The sequence below is a fragment of the Rhipicephalus microplus genome, unplaced genomic scaffold (assembly GCF_043290135.1).
Source record: "Rhipicephalus microplus isolate Deutch F79 unplaced genomic scaffold, USDA_Rmic scaffold_14, whole genome shotgun sequence".
Lineage (NCBI taxonomy): Eukaryota > Metazoa > Arthropoda > Arachnida > Ixodida > Ixodidae > Rhipicephalus > Rhipicephalus microplus.
The window spans coordinates 7,477,327-7,494,715 of NW_027464587.1; the positions used below are offsets into that span (position 1 = coordinate 7,477,327).

A 17,389-nucleotide genomic window follows, 5' to 3' on the forward strand; every position below is an offset into this window, starting at 1 on the left:
CCTGACGCCAGGCCTGAAGCTTCCGAACAGGAGGACTACGGCGGCGATTTGTGGCAGCGTGCCGTCGACTCTTACCTGAGAGAGCGGGTGGGACATCTATTGCGATGGTTTGATTATGGCCAATGACGATACCGACACTGCGGAACCTTGCACGGATTGGGGCATTGTGAATGAAGTACATGGAGAAAGCGATTTGGAGGAATCGGATTGCGAGAACGACGAAACTTTGCAGCCAGTGCTTCATACAGATAATGCCACGGGCCTCGGCGGCAACGAAGAAGCTTGCTGAACGCATCAAACTGGCGGGTGAATCATATACCTCGTACATTGAGAAAACAGTCCCAAGCTCTGTTTTCTCCTCGCGAGAGGAGAAAACAGAGCTTGGGACTGTTTGGTTCTAAGGCTCACACTGTAGTAAGCTCTGTTTTCTCCTCTCGCGAGGACGTCCGCATTGAAAAAGTTAAATCGGAAGCAAAAAAGCTATGCAAAGACCTTAACCTCTCTCGTGTTGTCGGTGGCATCACAAGTAGTAAGCATGACTTTTTAAAAGTGTTTTTTTAATGCAAAGACTCACAAGAGCAATATGCCTTTTAGGGTAATTGTTTCAGAATGTGATACTTGGCAAAAATCGATTGCTACTTTTTTGCAAGAACAGTTGAACCGGCTTGACGTTGATGATCCTTTCATTGTAAAAAGTTCTGATCAAGTCATAGATTATGTGAAAACTTGTGTTGATGAGCATGTTTATGGTTTTTCAGTCGACGTGACTGATTTGTATTATTCTATTCCCCATGATCAGTTGCTTCCTGCGGTTGAAGAGTGCATAGATGTGTTTGGCTCTGTTAGATTTCAAACCGAGTGTGGTGTTCCTGTAAGTCGGTTTTTAGAACTTTTATCATTTTACCTCAAAACGACCTACATTTCATGGGATGACAAACCTTTTATTCAAAATGACGGAATCTGTATCGGGTCTTGCATTGCGCCCATTTTAAGCGACATATTTTTAAGTAAAATTGACAGATCGATTTACCTACATCTTGATAATTTGAAGATAAAAAAAGTGTTCCGGTATGTCGATGACTATCTTGTTTTATTAACTAACGACAAGGTAGCGGACGAGGCAGGTTTGGCAAAAATAATTTCACATTTTTCTGAGTGTTTTAAACCCTTGACTCTCACACACGAACTGCCTGAGAGCAATGCAATTCCTCGATGTCCTCTTCACCTTTCATCCTAACCGCATATGTTGGGCGTACCAACCACGTACGAACAAACCGGTCCTTCCGTACCAATTAGCTCACTCTAAACTAGTGAAAAGAGGCATCATCAGTCATTGTTTTCGTCATGCTTTAAGCAAATCTTGTGAGCACGAAATCGCCAATAGTTTTCATAATCAGTCAGACCGGTTGTTGAAAGCAGGTTATCCTATGCATGTCCAAACTTCAGTTGCAGAAGGCTTGCTTCGTACGCTTCGCAACCCAGGATGTACAGCGAGTCGTGATGCCGAGAAACCGAAGCACCTAGTCGTCATACCATATTTTCACAAGATATCGCACAACCTAAAGAAATTAGCTAAGCGCTCTGAAGTTAGGGTTGTCTTTTCGGCTCCCAAGAAGTTGGTCAGCCTTTGTGGCCTTCATGACCGTGACAGAAAACCCAAAGAGTGTAGTAAGAAGCATCGAACTGTTTATGTTCCCTGCATCATACGCGTTGTTTATCGTATCCCGCTTTCTTGTGGTAAAGAGTATATTGGACAGACGGGCCGTTGCCTTAATGATCGATTAAGAGAACATTGTAATAATGTGAAAAACGGCCAGGGGAGTTGGTTGGCCATACATTGTAAATCCTGCGGCTGCGCGCCGATATTCAATGCATGCACAGTTATCAAGAGAATGTTTGATAAGCTTACTAGAGAGATTATTGAGGCTGAGGCTATCGCTTCACTGGGGTCTAAGTGCGTCAGCACTCCCTCTCTGACGCTTAGTGATAAAGAATTGTATTTTCTAAGACTTTAATTTTATGTGCGCATCATTCATGTCATGTGATATATTTTTTTTTGGTGATATAGGCGAGCGTGCGGTGGTAATAAACATTATGTTGGAAGTTAGCGCCTGTGCCGTGTGTCCTCTTCTTGTGTCCCCGTTTCTTAGCGCTATTTTCAGTCGTCGCAATGCACCAACAAGCCCAAATTTCGACAGTGCAAGAGATTGCATCTGCATCACATCCACCTTGTTCCCCCCAGACCTTGTCAGGTAGCAACGTACGCAGAAGTTGTGGCACTCTCAGCACCCACCACTATTCCAGCGGCTACACCAGGTGGCCATGTACCTGTGGTGTCAGTGTCACCACCGATGCGCCCACAGCCGTATTACACCATGCCGCATCCTCCTCACCCAATCTGTTATTATTGCGACTATAGGGGTCACATATCTCGTCTTTGTCGAAGGCGCCAACAGGACGAGCAACGTGGCTATGCTCCAGAGGAACGCGGACGCTTCAATCCTCTCATGAACTACCAGCGCACGCCTTACGGGTCTTCTTTTCAGCGTTCGCCCTCTCCACCTTACAGTAGTGGTCTGCCTGTGAACTCCCGTGAGTCTCGCCACCGCTCGCTATATCCCAATCGCCGTTCCGTGTCGCCTTTGCGACCAGCTTCCAATGTTCTGAATGCCCACTCGAAAAACTCCCCAATGCAGTTTTAGCAGGAAAAACTGCATCCACCGGACAGCCAGCAATTCCTCCAGACAGACCATCAAACTTGTTAACAGTGTTAGTAGAAGGTATACGCGTCGAAGCTCTAGTGGATACTGATGCTGCTATTTCGATTATTTGCTCTGACTTTTGCTTCCGTATCCGCAAAGTCACAACACCTTACTCGGGCCCATCTCTCCATGCTGCGACAAATGCCATTACTCACCCCCTCGCCCAGTGTACAGTTCGTGTTTTCATAGACGGTATTCGTCATCATATTGCCGTTGCAGCTCTCCGTGAGTGCACCCACGAACTCATTTTGGGGTGAGATTTCTTGTGGTCTGCATGCGCTTCTACATCTTGTCGTCAGTGCCTCATCCACCTCAATCCCACCGACTCTTCTGTATCGGAACACGAAGAGTGCATTCATCTCGTCACCACTTCAGATTATGTTCTTTGGCCACCCAAGGAGAAGTAATTAGGGTTAATTGAATCAACGTTGTGGATGACGACGTGTTTCTACTACCTTATGGCCACATGGTACATCGAGACATTCTGATCATTCCAGGCCTTGTTCGTTTTTCTGAAAGGTCTACTTTTATTACTGCGTTAAATCAGACCCCCGAATCCTTATTGTTGCCCTGTGGATGAACAGTGACATGCGCTATTGACTCGCATCCCGTTGCAATTGTTGTCCTTCCAAGTCAAGAAGATCACGAAGACCTACCAGAGCCAAGCGCGCCGCCACTCAACTCTCCCACTCCTCTATCGGTGACGATAAGTCCTGATATGACAGCAGCCCAGAGTCAAGAATTGCTGAATTTATTGAACAGACATCTCTCTTTGTTTGATGTTCATTCTGCTGTCCTTGGTATGACAACTTCTGCGACTCAACGAATTCAGACTGACGGCTCCCGAATTATTCACCGGCGCCCCTACCGTCTCTTGCAGAAAGGAAGATAATCAAGGAAAACATCGAAGCATGTCTCAGACATGCTTCGACGTCCTTCCTCGATTCAATGGTCTTCGCCAGTTGTTTTGGCACTAAAGAAAGACAGAACAGTACGCTTTTGCGTTGATTACCGGGCACTGAACATAATAACGTGCAAAGATGTTTACCCTCTCCCACGAATCAACGACGCACTATATTCGTTGCATGGTGCAGAGTAATTTTCCAGCCTTGACCTACGATCGGGCTACTGGCAAATACCAGTATCCGAACCTGACAAAGAGAAGACAGTTTTTACCACCCCAGATGGGTTATATGAATTTAACGTAATGCCTTTCGGACTTTGAAACGTGCCCGCTACCTCTGAACGTATGATCGATAGCGTACTGCGTGGCCTGAAGTGGAAAACCTGCTTATGCTACCTTGACGACATCATAGTGTTTTCGTCTACCTTTTCGCAACATCTGCAACGTTTCAAAGAAGTCTTAGGTTGCCTTGCAAAAGCTGGTTTAGAGCTGAATACGTAAAAATGCACCTTCACAAGCAAGACGATCAAGATTCTAGGGCACTTAGTCAGCAAAGACGGTATTCGACCGGATCCTGAACAGCTTGCCGCCGTCCTCGAGTTTCCCCGTCCGTTGCGTGAAAAAGACCTGCGCAGTTTTCTTGGCTTGGCATTCTACTTTCGGCGCTTCATACGAGATTTCGCAAGGCTTGTATCCCCGCTCCATCAACTGTTTTTTTTTTTTAATTGTAACTTTCACATCCATGTAACAAAAAACTTTGCAAATATTTGTTTGCAAGTAACATGGCATTCGCCTGGTCTGAAGGCTGTGAAAAGGCTTTTCTGGTGTTGAAGCAAGCCTTGACATCTGACCCAGTACTATGTCGCTTCGATCCAGGTGCATCCACCATTCTTCACACTGACGCCAGTGGTCATGGTCTCGGTGCCGTTCTTCTTCAGCATGACAACATCGCACGCGAACGTGTCCTCGCTTACGCCAGTCGTGCTCTGACTGCTGCCGAGAAAATTACACAATAACCGAACAAGAGTGCCTCGCTGTTGTATGGACGGTACGAACGTTCTGTCCATACCTCCACGGCGGCCATTTCACAGTCATCACCGACCACAACGCATTGTGCTGGCTTTCATCGCTAAAGAACTTATGGGGCCGTCTTGGTCGCTGGGTGCTTCGTTTACAAGAGCACAACTTTGGTGCCGTCTACAGGCCTGGTAAGAAGCACCAAGATGCTAATGCTCTCTCTCGCTGCCCTCTCCCCAACCGTGATAGTAGCCCACCGTCACTAATTTACACCGCGGCATTACCCATCATGGGCTCAGTTGGCTAAGATCCGGCCGCCCATCTACCCTTGTGTCGCATCAACGCGTTGACCTTTACTGCCACTCCATAATAGCAAGCTTAGAAGGCACATCCACTCCTCTGAACGCCGGACTTTGTCGACAACTGAAACAATTCAAGCTTCACAATGGTGTTTTACATTGCTATATTTACCACGTTGAAGGAAGCAAATGGGTTCCCGTTATACTGCCTTGTCTACAACGTCAGATTCTTGAGACATTCCACGATGATCCTGCTGCTGGGCATCTCGGCTATCACAAAATGTACAGCAAAATACGAAGTCGGTTAACCTGGCCTGGCCTCTCATCCGCCATTGGCAAATATGTTTCTTCGTGTGCCTTATGTCAATAGTGGAAACGACCCACTACTGCTACTTTTGGCTTTCTCCAACCTCTTCCTTGTCCCGCTTTGCCATTCGAAGTCATCGGGACAGACTTGTACAGCCCCCTTCCCGTGATCTCCAATGGAAATAGCTGGATTGTGACGGCTGTTGACCACCTCACTTGTTACGCGGAAACAGCCTTGCTGAACGCTGGTAGAGCCACTAAAGTAGTCAATTTTTTTCTGCGTAATATATTTTTACGCCATGCAGCTCCACGTGTTCTGCTCAGTGACCGCAGCAAGGTCTTTTTATCCTCTATTATTGCTGAGGTTCTACCAGCCGCCAACACCATCCACAAGACAACTTCTACTTATCATCCACAAACAAATGGCTTGACGGAACGCTTTCATTGTACCCTCTCAGACATGATTTCCATGTACGTCAACCCTGACCACACGAATTGGGGCGCCATTTTGCCATTCGTAACTTTCGCCTGCAATATGGCTACGCAACGCACCACCGACTTTTCTCCCTATATTCTGGTTCATGACCACTCTCCAAGTGTAACTCTGGACGTCTCCTTCCTTTCGACTCTTGCTACTTCAGCAGGCTCTTTATCGGCACAATATTTGTCTCGCCTCGAGCACTGCTGTCATCTGGCCCGAATCAACACCGGCATCTCTCAGGAAGCTCGCAAGTCTTGCTCTGACTCAACTCACAGTGCTGTCACCTTTTCTCCAAGAGACAAAGTTCTTCTCTGGACTCCCGTGCATGTGCCCAGCTTATATGAAAAATTCCTCAGTCATTTTATAGGACTTATATGGTGATTGAACAAACGTCCCCCATTATTTACCCTATCTCACCACTTAATGCTCTCTCCGACCATCGTTGCCGTGGGACAGAAATTGTGCACGTTTCTCAACTGAAGCTGTATACCCGACGCAATTCCTAATATTGTCTCTCGCGCGGCCAAGAGGTCGCTTTCAGCATGACGGGGAATCAGTGTGAGCGCAGTCATCGACTCTTCTTTATCAAATGGACGTGTCATCATCATTTGTATAATTTCCTCATCTGTAGATACCATCATCAGTGTGTGCCAGCTCGAGCGCGTCTTGAATAAAGCTCTTCCTCATATTATATATGTGTGTGTGTGTGACGTAGGAAGGCAGTGACTGATGGTAGAGGCAGAGAAGGAAGAAGTGCTTACGGAATAAACATGGCGTATGAACCAGGCCCCCTCTGCCACTCATCATAGTGTCACACGAGTCGACAGGATGAAGACCTGGCCACCGCTCATCAACCGAACATCATTCACGAAGCCACCAGCAGTAAGCCTAAACTAAATATCGACCACAGAAGAGGTGATCTCAGGCGCATGCAGTTACCGGCATCATGAAAGAACCATCGACTGACCTTCCCATCTCCAAGTACACCAGAGTAGCGGACGATGGACCTGTACAGGACTGGTTCAACCTGTTCGAGCTCCAAGTTACCGCTGCATCATGGTCGGAACGGGAGATGGTTATAAACTTCAGCGACTACGTGAATGGTGAGGCATTCAAATTTTACCTTACCCACATCTTCGACAACGATGAATCGTGGCAGAAGATCAAAGAAAAGATGATCGCTTGTTTTAACGACTACAATAGGATTTCCTTATTAGCAATATTGTGGAGACAATCCCACTCAGCCGCCATAGTTCAGGCTCTTTCCTTAAAAGATATAGCTTTCCATCAGGCTTCTCTTCTGCACGAAAATCAGCATTTTCAAAATCTACGCTCCAACATATGACACGAGACGTTGCTCACCCTACTGCTGCCCAGCATGCTTCGTCTCGCATACATGGTCCACCACTTGGCTTTCTACCACGCAGCTCTTCTAAAGCTCCTAATGGTCACTATTCGTGTCATAAGGACGCCTTGTTCAGGGTAGACCAACTGATGCATGAGGAAAATACCGAACATCCCCATGACAACTCGAAGAGGGAAAATTGATCTTCACGCATTGGAGCAGCCTACTTCCCATCTCCCACACTTGGCCCACCTCCTGGTTTCCCATCGCTTGGTTCTTTTGCGGCTCAAAACGCTCACCTCACGTCTCACACGTCCACTACGATCGGGATAGAGCAGCGAAACTCAGATGGTACTTAGCCATGCGCTGCAGCTTTTATCCAGATGCATGCGTCAGAACAGCTCAGCTCGTTAGTTGCACAGAAAGACGGGCATTCAGAACTGAAATCTGAAGAAACCATGGCTGTGTCACCGTTTGTGTCAACGGTGTCACCGTTCAGAGCGCTGCGACCTGAAAGTGCAAACACCGGAGGCTCGAAATCATAAACTCTGACAGGTTGCCAGGAGCCAGAAGCCTATGTAATGAATGCTGTCGCAGGTGCTTCTGATGTTCTTCCGGTAAAATCCATCTTACCAACTTTGCTGCCTGAAAAACGTTGCAACAGCTACCAACTGGCACTAAGTCAAGTTGCCAAAACAAGCATTGTCCTGTTCCAAAAGGGCTGCCACCTCAACACTTTTCGCAACATAAGCAAGGCCAGCAGAATGAAATGGACCAGGCTGAGTGCCATGTTATTCAACACAGACAGCTACAGACGTCGGAAAAACACAAACGGCTTAAAAAAAGACCTTTACAAACGAGTCAACCAAAGCGACAACACATTCAAAATGTCTCGCTCGAGAGAAAGACGACATCAAATTCAAGACATTTTCCCGAAAATAAACATCACACAAGTTTTTTCTAGCAGAGGTCAAGACGGAGTCTACGATCAAAGCAATTAAAACAACAGGGGACAAAACGAGACAAGCAGCGTAAAACCACATCCTGTTTTCCAGAAACGCAAAGAGATCACCTCGTCAGCCAACGAATACGCAAACTGGTAGTACCCAATGCGTACCATTTAGGAGAAAAAACCCGACGTCTGCGAAACTCTACCTATGAGTGTTCCACGGCGTTCTACCTTTATTCATTCCTCGCAAGAACTGCTGTATCATATCCAATTTCTACGTTAAAGCTGTTCTTGTGTTGTCCTGAACACAACAGCCAGCTCTCCCACCGAAGCGTGATTAGATACCACCGGATTGCTGCACTCTCCAGTGAATTTTTGTACAAGTTCATGTAACTCTCATGTGGCGTGGAACTACTGCATTTTCTGACGTTTTTTCCTATTATGAGAGTCCATTTGTTCATGATGTCTAGTTTGTAACTTGCGCATTTTTTCGGGGGGAGGGGGAATCCTGTGACGTAGAAAGACAGTTACTGATGATAGAGGTAGAGAAGGAAGAAGTGCTTATGGAATAAACATGGCGTATGAACCCAGCCACGTCTGCCACTCATCATAGCATCACACACACACACACACGCACGCACGCAAACACATAAACGCACACTTATATATATATATATATATATTGCCGCAATCACTTGCCATCCTTATCGCTTTGCTTGTGATGCACGTGGCTAGTGTGTATCTGCGCTCCATCATGAAGGCGTGATCCGTGAACTTATCTTCATGCCGCGTTTTATCGGAAAATGCCCCTCGCAAATAAGCCGAGGGCAGCTGTGGGCACCGGTGTAGTAGTTCGCCATCTGTACGGCGGTTCACTTGTTTCTTTCGGGCGCAGGTCAGCCCAGTGAAATAAAAGATTGTTGCGGCTTGCTCCCAATCCTGTCATGCACGTTCCTTCATCATCGCGGCTGTGTGACAACTGGTGAAAGTGCTGGGTATGCACCAGGTCCCTGAGCCGACAGCTGCACAGAAGGACGAGGCCCCCAAAAGCAGCGACGCGACTCGCAGTAGCCGCCGCCTACAAGGGATGCCACCGGAACCCAGAACACTTCCGGAGTACACTCGAAAGAAAAAAATTACGGCATATTCGCGGGGTGAATGATGATGAATGGGCGAAGCTCCGGAGGGATTCATCGGTAAACTGTGAATCTTCCGTGTAATTTGCCCAGTCGATCATCATGTAAAGACGTGAGAAACGCTGTGTGTGTATATACACAAATCAACTTTTATTTGTTCTTAGACGATGGATGGCTTGCGATGTCCCTTCATTATGACGGCTTTATGGTCTGTGCCTTGCGCTCTCTCCGCTGTGCAGCCTTATCCATCCGGCGACTCCGAGCGCGCGCCAAGAGCGAACGGATTTTATTACAACGCTCCCCCTAGCGTACGTCGCCGCACTAAATCTAACGATTGCCTTCAACCAATGACACGCGCCATATGTGACATCATTCCTATTTTATAAGATCTCGCGTCTTTCATCAACTACAAGTACCGCTTTCTAGTTTATAACATCTTGCATCTTTTCATCATCAGCTACAAGTAACACCATCTAGTCGCGTCTTTCATCAACTACAAGTACCGCTTTCTAGTTTATAACATCTTGCATCTCTTCATCATCAGCTACAAGTACCACCATCTAGTAAACACTACAAGAACTAAACGAGAGGTGGCTACATACAGGAGACGGTACCGCCATCTAGTGAACACTGCAAGAACTAAACTAGAAGTGGCTACATACAGGGGACGGTACCGCCATCTAGTGAACACTGCAAGAACTAAACTAGAGGTGGCTACATACAGGCTACAGGGGACGCACAGCCCACGCCCTAAGGAGCTTCGCCCCTAAAAAGAAGACTCGACGTCAACCATGAGCCTACCAGCTGCGCCCACCCCTGTCATCTTGCCTCCAACCTTCTATGGCTCGCCTGCAGAAGATGCAGAAGATTGGCTCGACCAAATCACTCGGGTGGCTTCACTAAACAATGGGATGACGAGATGAAGGTGAGTCACGTTTTCTTCGCACTCGACAGCCCCGCTAAAACATGGTTTGAAAACCACGAGGCCTCTTTGACTACGTGGGAGGTGTTCAAGACTGATTTCTTGAGGACGTTTGCCAACATGCTGCGCAAAGAAAGGGCTGAAATTCTGCTACAATCGAGGATCCAAAAGCCTAACGAAACTGTGCCTATATACGTCGAGGAAATGAAGCTCCTCATCCGCCGTGTGGATCCGAACATGGCAGAGGAAAAGCAGGTTGGGCTTCTAATGCGAGGAGTAAAAGAGTCCCTTTTCGCTGGCCTAGTTCGTAACCCGCCGAAAACCGTTGCCGAGTTCACGCAAGAGGCATCCACCATTGAGAAGACCTTAGATTCCCGAAACCGCCAGTACAACCGTACAGAGCACATAGCTTCCATGGACCCTCAAGCAACGTTTGCAAGTACCAGCAACTTGCGTGAAATAATACGCGAAGTCGTCCGCGAGGAGCTGCGGCTACTTATACCATCACCCTCGCAGCCTCCAGAAGCGTCACTCACGGATGTCATACGCGACGAAGTTCGCATTGCTTTGGGTGTTTCTCGGATGGCGACTCCATGTCAAGAAAACCAGGGAATAAGTTACGCTGCCGCAGTACGCAACCCAAGGGGTACCGCCAACATGCGCCGTGAACATTAGGAACCACCCCAGCGATCGCCGTAACCCGTCCACTCACTTGTTTTTTTGGAAGCGCCGCGAAAAGCAGACCTCTGGAGAACCCCCGACCAACAATGCCCACTATGCTTTCACTACGGTGAGCCAGGCCACATCCTCAGATACTGCCCTTACAAACGCATGGGACTTCGTGGTTTTGCCCTCAACGCACCACGACCGCGACCCGGACAGCGACCACGTGAAGTTGAAGACTACTTGCGCCGTGCCGAGTATCCGCCCACCCGTCCATCACGATCACCATCACCGCCATACAGTCGCTACACATCGCCAGGCCATGGCAACGCGGCGGCAGCGCGAGGAAGATCCTCGAGCCCTTGTAGGGGAAACTGTGTAAAGCAGCCTTTGGAGGCGAGGTTGCTTGCCGGCGAATGGACAAAGAACCTCCACTGATCATACCGCACGACGACGGCACCCCGACGGAGACACCACGGCTGCTACGACGACACTTCGCACTAAGCTCGATGGCACACCCCAACCGCACTTGCAGCACTCGCAGAAGCCGCGATTCGACACCAAGACTGACGTCCAACTCGAGATCTAGAATCTCTGACCTAGACGTACTTATAGACGGCCATAGTGTAACAGCGCTTATCGACACAGGAGCCGACTTTTCTGTAATAAGCGGAGCCTTCGCAGAGCAACTAAAGAATGTAATGACTAGATGGGGTGGTCCCGTGATCCGTACAGCCGGAGGCCACCTCGTGTTGCCAACGGGACGATGCACAGCACGAGTGACTGTCAGTGGATGTACTTACCCAGCGTGCTTCATAGTCCTGCAGCAGTGTTCCCGCGATGTCATCTTGGGCATGGATTTTCTGACCGAACATCGAGCAATCAGCGACCTTCAATCAAGACAAATCACACTTTCCACGGGCCAAACCATTCAGTCGAAGACCACCCTAGGGCACCACGCCATCCTGCGTGTTCTAGATGAAAAAGTAAGCATCCCACCAAGGTCAAGCGTCATAATACCAGTAGTTACAGGCAACACCGAGGATGTTGAAGGCGTGATCGAGGGAAACAGGCAGTTCCTCTCAGACCGACAGCTTAGCGTCACCAGAGGCATCGCTTACTTCAAGAATGGACAAGCTGACGTGCTCGTAACCAACTTCGGCAGGGAACACCGACACCTCAACAAAGGCAGCACGATTGGCTTCTTAGATGAAGTAGGGGACATTCCAGGCACGTTCGCCATCTCCGACCAATCCCACCAAGACTCGTCAATGCAAAACCAGCCGCCTGTGTTCAACATCAACCCTGAGCTTCCCAGCGACAGGCAAAGTCAGATCCACATTCTCCTAGAAAGCTACGGTCACTATTTCACAACCTCGTCCAAGGTGCCGAAACCCCAATTGCCTAGCATCGGATCATAACCAGTGAGCACGCCCGACCTCTCCGCCAAAGCCCGTACCGTGTGTCGCCGCGAGAGCGTGAAGCAATTCGGAAACAAGTGGACGAAATGCTTCGCGATGACGTCATTCAACCTTCGAAAAGCCCTTGGGCAGCACTAGTCGTTCTCGTAAAAAAAAAAAGACGGAAGCCTCCGGTTCTGCATCGACTATCGCAGGCTAAACAACATAACGAAGAAAGATGTCTACCCGCTCCCAAGGATAGACGACACCCTAGACCGACTCTGTCATGCCAAGTACTTCTCGTCCATGGACCTCAAAAGCGGATATTGGCAGATTGAAATCGACGAAAGGGACAGAGAAAAGACGGCTTTCATCACTCCGGACGGGTTATTCGAGTTTAAGGTCATGCCATTTGGGCTTTGTTCCGCACCGGCAACATTTCAACGAGTAATAGACACGGTGTTGGCAGGCCTGAAATGGCAAACCTGCCTCGTGTATCTCGACGATGTCGTAGTCTTTGCGGCAACCTTTGACAAACACATGCGAAGACTGAGGGCCGTACTCAATGCAATCAAGTCTTCAGGACTTACCCTAAAGCCTGAGAAGTGCCGCTTTGCATATCATGAGCTGTTATTTCTTGGCCATATCATCAGCCTGGACAGTGTACGACCCGACCCCCAAAAGACGTCCGCTATCGAGCATTTTCCGCGGCCGACAGACAAGAAAGCTGTACGAAGGTTCCTTGGCTTGTGTGCTTACTACAGAAGGTTTGTGAGGAATTTTTCATGCATAGCTGAACTTTTGACGAAGCTAACAAAGGCTGATGTACCATTTCAATGGGAAGCGCTGCAAGAAAAAGCCTTTAAGGACCTCCAGCGTCGTTTACAGTCCCCTCCCATCCTTTCACACTTCGACGAAGATGCCCAAACTGAAATTCATACCGACGCAAGCAGCGTGGGCATAGGCGAGGTCCTTGTCCAGAAAAGCAACGGGTTTGAGAAAGTGATCGCATACGCTAGCCGTTCGCTGTCGAAGGCGGAGAGTAACTATTCAACTACTGAGAAGGAATGTCTCACAATCATTTGGGCGACATCGAAATTCCGTCCTTACATTTACGGACGACCATTCAAGGTTGTGAGTGACCATCACGCCCTCTGCTGGCTAGCAAACTTGAAAGATCCCTCCAGCCGCCTCGCTCGATGGAGTCTTCGTCTCCAGGAATTTGATGTCACCGTAACATACAAGTCTGGGAGGAAGCATTCAGACGCAGACTGCTTGTCAAGGGCCCCTGTCGATGAAGCCCCAAAAAACGACGACGACGATGACAGCTTCCTTGGATCTATCAGTAGCACCACTTTTGCGCAACAGCAACACGCGGAACCTGACCTCAAGCGTCTCCATGAATACATGGAAGGCAAAACTTCATCACCCCCTGCATCATTTAAGCGCGGACTCTCATCCTTCTGTTTTCAAAACGGCATCATCGTAAAGAAGAACTATGCGCCCAATAAGACTACGTATCTTATTGTCGTTCCCAGCAGCCTTCGAGAAGAAATTCTACAGGCTTCCCACGAACCGACTGCTGGACACCTTGGATATGCGCGCACTCTTCGCCGAATCCAAGAGAAATTCTACTGGCCACGACTGCCCACCGACGTGGCGCGGTACGTAAAGACTTGCCGTGAATGCCAACGAAGAAAGAGGCCACCGACCAGGCCAGCCGGGCTGCTGAACCCCATACCACCCCCAGCAAAGCCTTTCCAACAGATTGGAATCGACCTTCTCGGTCCCTTTCCGACATCAACTTCTGGCAATAGAATGATAATCGTAGCAACTGACTACCTCACCCGTTATGCCGAAGCAAAAGTCTTGCCGAACGGAACAGCAGAGGAGGTCGCAAAGTTTTTTGTCAACTGCATCCTGTTGGGACATGGTGCCCCCGAGGTCCTCGTCACGGACAGGGGAACAGCGTTCACGGCAGAGCTAATGCAAGCTATCCTGCACCACAGTCAAACCAGCCACCGGAAGACTACTGCGTATCATCCGCAGACAAACGGCCTTGTGGAACGGCTGAACAAAAATATTGCTGACATGCTTGCCATGTATTGATTGATTGATATGTGGGGTTTAACGTCCCAAAACCACTATATGATTATGAGAGACGCCGTAGTGGAGGGCTCCGGAAATTTAGACCACCTGGGGTTCTTTAACGTGCACCCAAATCTGAGCACACGGGCCTACAACATTTCCGCCTCCATCGGAAATGCAGCCGCCGCAGCCGGGATTCGAACCCGCGCCCTGCGGGTCAGCAGCCGAGTACCTTAGCCACTAGACCACCGCGGCGGGGCTGCTTGCCATGTATGTCGATGCAGAACACAAAACCTGGGACAGCATCCTTCCATTCGTCGTATTTGCCTATAACATCGCAATACAAGAGACCACACGCATGACGCCTTTTAGCCTCGTCTACGGTAGAGAGGCAGCTACAACGTTGGACACCATGCTCGCAGATGTCACAGAAGAGAACCACAACGTCGCCATTTACCTTCAACGTGCCAAACAAGCCCGACAACTTGCACGCCTGCGGATTAAGGAACAGCAGTCCATCGACGCTCAACGCTACAACTTACGCCGCCGCCATACGGATTACAAACCCGGTGACCGCGTGTGGATTCGAACCCCCATTCGCCGCCGAGGACTCAGCGAAAAGTCGTTGTGCCGTTATTTTGGACCTTACAAGGTCATACGTCACATTAGTGAACTGGACTATGAAGTTGTCCCCGATGGCGCGACAACATCGCAACGGCGCCGTGCTAACCCAGAACTTGTGCATGTCGTGCGCTTTAAACCTTATTACACGCGGTAATAGACCTTACAGTTTGCAATGTCAACTGCCAATTTTGATCTTCATTTTTGTTCTCGTGTGTTCTTATGACACTGTTCTCGGTTTTTAATGTTTGCTCTTTTAAGCATCGAGCCGATGCTTATTTAAAAGGGGAGTAATGCCGCAATCACTTGCCATCCTTATCGCTTTGCTTGTGACGCACGTGGCTAGTGTGTATCTGCGCTCCATCATGAAGGCGTGATCCGTGAACTTATCTTCGTGCCGCGTTTTATCGGAAAACCCCCCTCGCAAATAAGCCGAGGGCAGCCTTGGGCACCGGTGTAGTAGTTCGCCATCTGTACGGCGGTTCACTTGTTTCTTTCGGGCGCAGGTCAGCCCAGTGAAATAAAAGATTGTTGCGGCTTGCTCCCGATCCTGTCGTGCACGTTCCTTCATCGTCGCGGCTGCGTGACAATATATATATATATATATATATACATATATAAGAGAAAGAAATCTATACCTAAGGGTTCGTTTTTCTGTGTTTTGACACAATATTAATGAAATCAAACAGACAATAATGCTAAAGAATGTATGGGGGAAGTTATTAAAACCAATATAAAGTAAATAAGAAGAAAAGTGAGTGAAAAAAAACTTGCTGTGATATATACATATATATATGTGTTGAAAAACAACATACAAACGTGCGAAAATCCTTATTACTTCCTACGCTTTGGCAGGAGGACCTGCCTTCATCAGGGAATATATGTATGTATGTATATAAGTATATATATTTATTTATCAGCTGAACGGCCTGCCAATGTCTATGTTGGCTGTCCTAAAGAGATTTGACGAACTACCTTTGTACATTCAATGTACGTCCGTCGGACATACACTGTACATTTGTGGACAACTGATGGATGTCCGGAATATCCAAAAATGTATGTCTCGTCGTATGCCTACCAGTTAGCCGTGGTTACTTGGGATCTAACAGCAACATTTTACTTTCCCGAATAAACACTAATTAAGAAAAATTCAAAGCTTTTTTTATTCACTGCTATTCAATACTAGAATATATTGTCATAAGATATTAAAGCCTGCTGCACAACCATGTTAAAAAAAACACATGAAGACACACCTACTAACAACATTGCTCGCAATCGATTCATTGTGATTATATACCTATAAACATAAACTATTTTTATGGAATGCATAGTCAACTTTGTGCCAAATTCACAACCACACAGAGGAAGGAAACACATAGACAGCATGGGCACTGGTATATTAGGATCCTTGGAAGAAGTAAAAGCAAGTTATCACAAAAAATTTTGGAGGCCGATCACATAAAAAAAAAAACGGGGCAACAATTGTTTTAGCAAAACCTCCCTCAACCTGTATGAGTCGGAAGCACGTTACTTAGAGAGCATGTGTCTGATAGCATGATTAGGCATTTTATGGCCCACTCATGTTGCGCATGTATTGGCGAGAACTGGGTATATAATAGTCTGTTTCCTCAAGGAATAAACAGTTGTAAGTGAGCGCCCATGCTGTCTATGTGTTTTCTGCCTCTATGTGCTTGTGAATTTGGCGCGAAGTTGACACGGACCAACTAGCCAAACAGCCAGTTCTTCCAGAATAAACCATATCCGTCAGTTAACTATAATAACTCTTCTAGAATGTATCACAGCATTGTGCTGAACGTTTTTTCCCCATTTGTTTTAGTTTCTTGTTTCTAGAAATTTATGATTTTATGTCGTTAAAGACAGTTTCAAGCATGTGTTATTTACTTAACTATCAAATTTACACCATGTTATTGATAAACCCTTATTTGCGTATGTAAAATGTGTGACTGGTGTCGTCTACGACATAACACTGCCTTGTGGGAAATTTTACGTAGGACATGGGGGCATTGCGTGAACGACCGTACAAGGAAACATGAACTTTCATTTAACAATAAAGGGAACGCGCATTTGCCCGTGCGTTGCCAAGCTTGCATGTGCTCACAGACTTTCAGAGAGATGAACATTTTGGGTAGAAGCGGTGATACCACAGCCCGCAAACTGATGAAAGCCTTTTATATTTCGACATTTTAATATCTCTATTTGATAGTGAGCATTATTTCTTGCACGGCCTGCTGTAAGCTGTTTGGTTTTCTCCATGTGACCACTTGAATTTTTTCTTTCATGACTATATACTTGAAGGGTGATGAATAATAAAATTCAATTGAAAGTTCGCACTTGTCCCTGTCGCATATTTTGTGTGTCGTCATTATTTGCCAATACCAGTTTACCTTTAGATATATAAATTATGCTAATTATAACTTTTGTCAATTATAATGAGTTCTGCATTATTATTTGTTAGTCAATTACTTTTAATGTAAA

General features: G+C 47.4%; 1 protein-coding gene across 8 annotated transcripts in view; it reads right to left on the minus strand.

Moving 5' to 3' along the window:
- LOC119181217 (DNA excision repair protein ERCC-6) overlaps positions 1-17,389 on the minus strand; it is a 794,400-nt gene that overhangs the window by 121,836 nt on the left and 655,175 nt on the right. The window lies entirely within an intron of this gene.